This window comes from Dermacentor silvarum, chromosome 2, assembly GCF_013339745.2.
Source record: "Dermacentor silvarum isolate Dsil-2018 chromosome 2, BIME_Dsil_1.4, whole genome shotgun sequence".
Classification (NCBI taxonomy): Eukaryota; Metazoa; Arthropoda; class Arachnida; order Ixodida; family Ixodidae; genus Dermacentor; species Dermacentor silvarum.
In genome coordinates this window covers 58,730,972-58,739,248 of record NC_051155.1, presented here as the reverse complement: position 1 = coordinate 58,739,248, position 8,277 = coordinate 58,730,972, and the positions used below count along the sequence as shown (strand labels likewise).

At 45.5% G+C, this 8,277-nt stretch overlaps 1 non-coding gene across 1 annotated transcript; it reads left to right on the top strand.

The window, feature by feature from the left end:
• The first annotated feature begins 684 nt into the window (after positions 1 to 684).
• Trnai-aau (transfer RNA isoleucine (anticodon AAU)) lies at positions 685 to 758 on the top strand. Its single transcript has one exon. It is a non-coding gene; the product is annotated as a tRNA-Ile (tRNA).
• Positions 759 to 8,277: the final 7,519 nt, after the last annotated feature.

Genomic DNA, 8,277 nt, shown 5'->3' with positions numbered 1-8,277 from the left:
AGGCGCAGAGTTCCAACAGCGGATCTTGGATTCAACACGGCCAAGGATGACGTAGTGCCCGGTGTGTACGTTGATAGCCGAAAGTTGGCGTTTCTTTTCGGCTGATATGAAATCCGATGCTGTCTGCAGCAATCAGCGTCTCCTTTTTGCTCTGCGTATATGAAGAAGTATGAGTGCTGCGAAGACCACACGCACTGCTGCCAAACTGTGCAGTGAAACCCGTACGGCTGAGTTTTTGCTTTCCGCACTGAAAGCTCGAAAACTCCCATGTCGAATGGCGGGGAATTTGAATATACAGGTCTAATAGCAGGCCACCCAAACAAATTTCGCGCCTTTGAGAACAAACTGACGTCACTTCTGTTTTTAACAGCTATAGAAATAGGTTACGCCAGCGAGGAATTCACACATTAATTTTTCTTCCGCCGGAAGTGTTCCCTCGTCACACAGATGGCGATAAGCCCTATGAACTGCCGATAAACCGCCATGTTTTGAACGTATGGGCTTCTATGGAAGCTTCGCTACAAGGTATATTTACCTTCGACTGTACCAGTAGTGGCGTTCATGCCAGCATCCGGGAAGCCGGGAAAGGGCCTTCCGACGCCGCAGCCAACGGAACTGAACACCAAATCCGCACTCACTGAAGCATATACATCCAACAGCTGTATTTCAATGAACGCACGCGTCGGCCTGCTAGCTCAGTCGGTTAGAGCGTCGTGCTAATAACGCGAAGGTCGTAGGTTCGATCCCTGCGCAGGCCACGTTTTTTTTGTAATTTTTTTATTCTTAAATTTTTGCTTACTTCAACACTACTCACTGATGACATATTGATAAGTACTAACGCTAACAGCTGCTGAGTCGGCACTTTTGGAGAGATTACGCTAGACCTAAGGTTAAGAAACGTCCTTGACCGCCACTCGCGCGGCACTGACTCATTCTTCTCGGTGATACATGCATTGCCAGCCTCAGAGCGAATGGTGTATATATATATATATATATATATATATATATATATATATATATATATATAAGGGCAATGACTAAACAGGTGAGTCATATGTGAATGCAACGTTTTAAAGTATGTGGTTTAATTACAAGCAAGAGAAATTCCTAATTCCACTACTTAAATGAAATGAATCAGCTTCGCTGGCACTTGGTTTGTTATTCTGCCCGGTCACACAAGTCCGCTGTCTTTCTCTAATAACGCACAGATGCGCTTCTGGCCTATCACACAGATAAACAAAGTAAGAAAAACTGCACGCGAGTGGGCTGCAGTGTCAGTTCCCGTGTACGAGATAGCGTATCAGCGGCAACGATGGCGCGACGTCCTTGTCAGCGGATATGTATGCGTACCTTTGGAGATAGCGTGGCTTTGCTACCGGCGCATAGTTGTAATCGGTATTCGGGAGCTCCATTACCATCTCCAGATCAAGTAAAAAAGAAAATTATGCTACATCCCATGCACTCCATCCCATCAACGCAAAGCGAAAGCTTTTTAATCGTTTCGGTTAATTGCTATGCAAAGATACGCGCAATTGTGTTTCCGTTCCCACTTCAATAATTGTCTACGCTTTCCGCTTAGATGAAAAGTTCCCATAACCTGATGGTATATGCCACGTGGACGGAGCGACAACTTTGAGGCTACTGTGACGTTCGCGTGTGGTGAAGGAAGCATTGAGAGCAGAGGCGTGCGTACGGAGAAGTTCTGAGCATGGCGATGCATGTCGCGAGACCGCGGAGCCCTCCCGCTGAGTTTATCCTGCGAGAAGCGGTTGCCCCTAAATTTTCTTCGTGTTTTAATGCGATTAGCATTTATAGGATACCACATGCGCTTTCTAGTATCTATCTATCTATCTATCTATCTATCTATCTATCTATCTATCTATCTATCTATCTATCTATCTATCTGTGCGTATGTGTAACGTTACTAGAATAATTTATTCTAATAACGTTGCCACTGGCTATGTGCCGAGCTTCGGATGAACGGAAGCGCAAGAGGAGAACCCGGTTCAAACATGACGCATTTCCGCGTTGGCAATACGGTGTGGGGCTACATTGCTTCAATGCTAATCGACAATCATCCCGAGATAGTTTCTGCCTGAATTCTTTCTTTTTTTTTTTTTTTGCTCTCCGTGCCGCAGCTGTATCGGGGCCTCCCTGTAACATCACGGTTGCTTATAACATCACGACCATCTGTGACATCATGCTGGAAGCTTCGGAAACGAAAATAAAGTAAGACAGTTCATGGATTTTACGTGGGCTCGAATCAAGTACTTTACGGCTCTGAAGCGGGGCCTTTACCATTACTCCCACAACATCAGAAAAGACAACAATTGTTTCTTGCGGGGCTGAAGAGAAGCTTTTAAAGTACCCACGGGCCAACCAAGCAATCGACACTCATGCCTCGTCTTCGCCCGTCTCCCATCGAAAAACGAAAATCTTTGCAATCTTTCTATAACATCTATAACATTTCTATAACGGCGCTCTGCAATATGCTTCTAAGGGGTCTCATTAGAATGAGTATACCCATATGAAAGTACTTCTTTGTTCGTTTACATTATACCTTAAAGTACACAAGGGCAAATTAAACAATGAACAGAACTGGTTGTCTTCTCCATGCCATCCATGGTTCAGGATCGCGTGACTCCCAAGCAGATTAATTAAGAAGGGCGCACCATACGTGAAATTAGATCATTTTCAGAGTTACCGATTGTATTAGATATCATGTAATATCTCCAAATTTACCTAAGCAAATCTTAGGTTTCTTCTTCACTTTTTACTTCACAATATTTGAGCTCCAGTAGACAAATGCACGGCTGTGATACCACATCAGCGCATGCCGTTGCCTGCAAAAGAATAACAACATTTTGTTGTAATTTTACTTTTCTCTATCACAAATTGGCTTTAGCATGTAATATTTAAGGTAGCACAACAAAATATGCAACCGATTTTGTGATCCACATTAAACCCGAAGAGTTCTGAAATCAGCTAGGGAGCGTACATAGAAGTACTGAATTGTGCTATACGTCATCAAGTGAGCGCTGCAGAAGAGTATTAACCAACTCCATGGCTTCCGAGATCTACGACACCGTGATGTAGGTTGCCTCAATGATTACCGCCAAGCTCCCGCGTACATAAAGCATACACTCGCCCTATGGCTCTGTCAAAGCCGAACTCCTAGAAAAACAATCCGCGGCCACCACAATCCCTACTAAATGTATTTCTGTTGAAGTGCAGATATTTGAAGGAGTTGTTCCTGACTCATGCATTTGACAGGCCGGATAACTACAAATTTCACCATGTCACCGATGACGTGATCGACCATTTTGTATGAATTCGCCCGCTTACAGAGGCACAAAGTGACAACTGCTACGGAGCGGTGTACAACGATGTTCAGATAAAGAACAATCTCGAGCATTGCTTTGTAAGCATTACTTCTACGACTGGGTAGTGTGAATAGCTAGATTGCAAGTAAGCTGTTTAGTGCAGCCATTGATCCTGGGCTGTTGATGCTGTGCTTTGTATTTTAAATTGTTCACTTTAGGGAACATGTTGAAATTGCGAAATTTAAGCTGCGTAGTGGTGACGTCATCCTGGCTCTGCAGAAATCTTAAGAGGAAGCTTTAGCTCGGAGGCTCCTATCTAAATACATGAGAAAGGTGAAGTCGTGTTTCTCGGCAGCCACTGTACCAAACTTGATTCGGTTTATTGCATTTAGAGGAGATAGTTAAAATCTGGTGACTGTTGGTAGCGAATTTTATATTTATGCCGTCAAATTTTAAAGAAAGATAGTTGAAAATTGCAAATTTTCAGAAGACATAATTATCAACTTTACAACTCTGTAATTCAGCAATAAAAAGATTATCACAATTATGTAAATTTCATCTAATGTACATATAAAGCGGACAACACTGATATATGATACATGGCTCCGGAATAGACCATTATTATGTGAGAAAACAAATTCACGTAAGATATAAATTGGTACACAAGATTGGTCCGCTTTGGGTGTTCTAACGGATGCGGAACACCGAACGGCGATACCTGTTTTTGGTGGAGAGCTACAAATTCGCAAACATTGTGCTTCTATTTATTTTTTCAAGCTTGCCAATATTTGAAACTTCATTTTAATATGGTTGGGTCTTAAATTAAACTTCCAATTCCCCCACTCACTATAATTTAACTTTCTCTCTCAAGTGGAACAAATTTCATCGAGATAGAACGGGAAACTCGTCGAGCAGCGTCGGAAGTCTTTACCACCTTCTCGCCTCGCAATGTTTTTTATATAAATACGCATTTCGTGCCGCAGCTAAACGAAAACTGGTCGCTGTGTGAATGAGAGAAGGTGGAACATGTACAAAATTGCAATAAGGCAGACGGCGTCCGCTTCGCGACGCATGTTAATGGACGAATACGTGAGCCACGATTTGGGGACGTTAGAATTATTGCCGGAAGCAAAGATACCACCGTAAGAGAAACATTCGAGGTGTGTTGTATTGATAAATGCGGCGAGGATTTTACCAGTGCTGCATCTGTCGTTGTATGCCGCTGAATGTGCATTTTCGAATAAAAATTTCCGATATTTTCATTGGTCACTTCGCTTCACCTCATGCACCTTTCTTTCTAAGCCGTGCATGCGTCCGCTTGCCGTGCATGCGCCTATTTACATGCGCCAACACCACAACCCCCTCTGCGTTTGCCCGCGTCGAGCGTAACTCCGATTCTCGCCTTAGGTGCTGGTGGAGGGGAGACAGAGCAAGTTATCGGACTGAATGAACGGGGGCGTTATGAATGGGCAGCTGGCGGAGAGGGAACAAGGACAAGAAGCGCAAGTTGCCACTGCCGCTGATAGATGGCGCCTCATGTCCGCAAAATGAAATGCGCGCGATTCGTAGTTTTCGCAAAACGGCGCACCGGATCGTGCTCCAAGCGCTCTGAAATCGGCTTCGCTTTTCGTTCGCGGGATGTTTCTCTCTCTGTCTCTCTCTGGCTAAGATTGTCACTGTCGTATCTTGCTGTCGTAACTCGTAACAAACGTTTCTTACGCATACGACCGACCTTGTGATGCGGGCCGTGGGATAAAATTTGCGAAGTTGCACACACACGTAAGGTGTGGGTGCCGATCGAGATACTTCCTGAGTAAGGAATTATTTTCTCAGAGAAGGCAGTGTTCGCGCTGATACCCTGAAACCTCCGCTTGGTACAGCACCTCGCCGTGTACCCAGCCTTTAGTGTGCGATATACTCGACATTTATTAAAAGAAGACGCAAGTTTTTTACAGTTTTTAATGCCAGCAAAATGATTCATACGTAAGCTAGTTTAAGCCGGAGTCCCCCACTACGGCGTACCTCATAATCAGATCGGGGTTTTGGGACGTAAAACCTCAGAAATTAAAGACCTCTGCCCGTCTGCCCCATATATACCTTGTCAGAGGAATCGAATAAACTACTCGCTCCGTACAAGGGACATAGGGGTTTCTGTGCTCGATCGAAACCACCAACGGTTCGTCAGCGTTTTGTCATAGAGAATTGTCAACCGAAGTGATATATTTCGTTAACGGAAGCTATCTAGTTCGGCAAATTGCCCTCAACAGGTTTCCAGGGGCAAAACATATTTATCGAGACATCTTTCAATTTCAGGGACGCATGTCCCCCGTGTACCTTAATGGGTTAAGAATATACCTGTATGCTTTCTAAAGCCACAAGGGCTATAGGGAATAAAACATACCTGATGAACCACAGAATAAAAATACTTGATGTGAATTCCGTATGAATGATAATATGATGAAGGACTAGAGAAGCAAGCTTTGAGACGGCTGACAGGCCATTTCGGTGCACCCTGTGCAAGAAGAGGGAATCGTGACTTTGCATTGCCTCGAAAGGGAGTCACCGGCCATCGTCGCTGGCCAGCGCGCATATCAGGAATTATTTTATTTGCGATAGACTGTTTCGGGAAGTGTCAGTCGGAGCGGAATGAGGTACACTGCCTTCGCCTACGGCTCAACATTGCCATGGCATCAGTAGACATTATGAGCAACGAAATGAAGTCGGGACTGTTAGGTTTTACCAAGTAAGGACGTGAACGCAGAACACATTTGGTAATTAAAGCAAGCGAGGGCATACATATTAAAGAGAATCAGGTCTGATAGGTAACAGATTTAAGGAAGGAAGAGCAATAAGGGAGAATATCTGGCAGAAATTTGTTGAGACACTGCGGAAACGGCCCGGAATTCGGTACTACTGAGAAAAAGCTTCGTAGTTTCTCGGTTCGGCTCTTGCTTCTTCTTAGAAGAAGGAGCAGCAAGATTCAAGATCACTCGCTAACTAAGAGGGACACACGCAATCAGCCCTTCCGCATTTTGTCCGTGTTCCTTCGCGATAAACACAAAACCTATGGATGCGCACCAACTACAGCACCGATTCTTGCCGTCGCTGGCGGATCTGCAACCCGTGCGGAATCCATGCCAGACAGCATGTGCAAAAGCGGCGCTATCCACGAGGACACTGAAAGCAACGTAGCAACTGTATCGGTGGTGGCCTAGTCCTTGTGGCTAGTACCCATGCTGCGCATAAGGATTCGCTCTCACAAACGTACCTTGCTTGCTTACTTTAAATCTTCCTAATGAATCGTATGCGCCCCGCTGGCGCGTGAAAGTATCATGTCAGAGAACACGGGGAACTTATAATGGGAGGTGCAGCTTAAACGCTTCTGCCTTCACAAATAGATCAATAAAAAATTTTATCTGATATCGAACATGGTCTTTCCTGGTGCTCTTAAAAGGCTCTGCTTCCTTCCAGCAGAACCCCGGGTACCGTCAAGTATGCATTCGCACGGCACAGGTTGACGGTCTCGCATGAGACGCGGCGTGCGTGCGTGCGTTTATAGGGAAAAGCGCATACAGGTAACATGTGGTATCGGCCTTTTGAATACTTTCTGTGTGTAAATGATAGGAGGTATTTTTCACCTCATTAGTATCAGTTACGGAACATTACCGGGTCAGTACGAGAACATTTGACTCTCCGAAAGCCACTTAGTGGAAGGCACTTCGTTTAAACGCATCTTTTCCCCTTAGTTACAAACCTCTGCTTCCGCATGCCTGTGACGCATGGTTCCTACTGTGCCGCTGAACACGAACTGTAAGGCGAAGAAGTCTTCTAGGAGGAGATCGTACGTCTTGAGGCAAAGCCTCGAACACGCAACACACACACAAGGACATAGGAAGACAAGCTCGAACACACAGCGCTCCTCGTTGCAACTGTGCAAGTACTCCTCATCTGGACCCGCTGCCTGCTTGTTCTGCACGCATGGCACTGGACAAGCAACAAAACTGAAGGTACAAGGGGTCAATCATGATTTCACTGCCGGCTTGTCGGAGACGACGTGTGGTGCGCCCTCAGACAGTGAGCGCAAGCCATCAACGCGCGCCCTTTGCTCGGGTTGCGCTATATATAGTCATACATCCATGAGCCCGCTCCGTTGCCAGGCTGCCTTGACACATCAAAATTACATTCTCCCTCGTTGTCCTTCCATGATTAGGCCAATTAGGCTCTCAAATCAATGAAGGACTGATGCACAGACTGGGAAAGAACATACTTCGCACACATTTACACGACGGAAAAGAAGACAACGAGTGTGTCATGCGCCATATATCCCTTAGCCACGTGCTTACTTTATCTCATTTCTCCCAGGTTCTCCCAACTAGTTACGAAATGACTCTTTTGATTTGCAGAGTCCTTTCTTCAGGAGTAAGGCGTAGGCGCACATGCATTCCGCGTATTGTGAATCGACAGTCACAATACGAGAAAAAGACGCAGCAATTTCGACGTACTATACATAGGTTGCACGGACGTCATCGTGGACGCCATATTGGGGTACCAGCAGGTCGAGAAGGGGCGTAAGCAAGGAATATGACAGCATGACAGCAACAAAAGCGCATCTTGCGCCGAACGTCAGAGCGATAACAATGATAAACCGGTGAAAAACAATCGCCGTGAAAAAGCAAAAGAGTTTGCGCGTGATAATACGTTGCGCTGATGTCATCGTAGTGGCCATCTTAGTGTACCAGCGCGGTGAGATATGGCTGCGTGACGTCACATGAATACTATCTATAGGGACGAGCAGTTTTCCCCTTACTTCGCTTTGTGAGCTCTCAGAAATTATGCGACCACGACGACCGCAGCGAGCAGCGCTTCTAGACGTGCAGAGGGGGAGAGAGCGCTCGAGCCCCTTGTACCCATCTTGGCGTCGAAAAGGCCGTAGGGGAAAGTAGGAAACCGAAAC